This window comes from Peromyscus maniculatus, chromosome 10 (genome assembly GCF_049852395.1).
Source record: "Peromyscus maniculatus bairdii isolate BWxNUB_F1_BW_parent chromosome 10, HU_Pman_BW_mat_3.1, whole genome shotgun sequence".
NCBI lineage: Eukaryota > Metazoa > Chordata > Mammalia > Rodentia > Cricetidae > Peromyscus > Peromyscus maniculatus.
Window position 1 is genome coordinate 61,251,756 of NC_134861.1, and position 1,299 is coordinate 61,253,054.

Consider the following 1,299-nt stretch of genomic DNA (forward strand, 5'->3'; position numbering starts at 1 on the left):
CTTCCCCCGCCAACTCCATACATCCTCTGTCCTCATCAGGGGATGGCTCCCAACGCATAGTTATTTAAAGACCGTGTAACTGTACGCAATAGTGTTTTATCTGTGTGCACCTCCCCTAAAATGGAAAGCAGAGTCAGACATGGTGCTTTACCTCTGTAACTCCAGCATGGAGGGGGCCAGTCTCAAAAACACTTTTGAAGTCTGACTGCGACAGTGTGGATGTGGTGTGTTCTCCAAGGTTCTTGTGTAAAGACTCGGTTCTTGATGAGACCTTCAAGAGGTGGAATCCAGTTCTTCAGCACTGCTCAGGGGATTGAGTAGTTCTTGCGGGATCCTTAGCTAGTGGAGTTCAGGACAAAGATTAGAGAGTAGTAGGTCATGCCTGTAACCTCAGCACTTGAGAGGTAGAGGGTGGGGGATCAGAAGTTCAAGGTCATACTCAGCTGCATATTAAGTTCAAGGCTAGCCTGGGCTATTTTGAGACTTTGTCTCAAAACCTAAAACAAGGGCTGGGGAGATGAATCAGTAAGCAAGAATGTGAAGACCTCAGTTCCAATTCTCAGTACCATGTAAAAATGGACCAGGCCTGGAATGCCTGGAACGCCAGTGTTGGGATAAGGGCTGGAGGGAACACATCCCACACTCCCAAAAGAGCTGCAAAACTTTTAATATAATTTAATATTTTCAAAAATTATATCCATATAAAAATTAAAGGATATTTCTATTTAAAAGAATTAAAAAATGCTATCTCCCTCAAGCCAAAGACATGTTGTCATTACGACCATTTCTTTTTCTCAACAATGCTAGTTAGCATGAGGAATTCTTTAGAGCTGTATTTTGGTTTCTTCTCTTTGTTTTTCTTAAGCTTGGGGACAGTTTTACTAACAGAATTTGGGGAAAAACAACAGGGAAGATGAGCTGTGAATCTCGACAGTGCAGGTCAGCAAACAGAGGCTGGCGGAAGGAGAATTTCAGAGGAAGCCCGAGTGACCGTGAAAGCATGCTGGGCGCTGGCCAGTGTGGGAAAGAAAAGTGGAAAGAGAAAATGCAGTTAATAGGCTTAGCTGAGAAACCGCATATTAGTGAGAAAAATTAAGACTCCTCAACAAGGAAACTTTTAGCTAGGCCTGTTGGTGCCAAATGGTACTGGCAGCTACTGAGAATCTGACACATAAGGATCACAAGTTCAAGCCCTGCCTGAGCTACAAAGTGAGTTCAAAGCCAGCTTGGGCAACTTAGTGAAACTCTGTCTCAACATAAACAGTGGAAAGAGTAAATCAGACCTGGTGTGGCAGATGC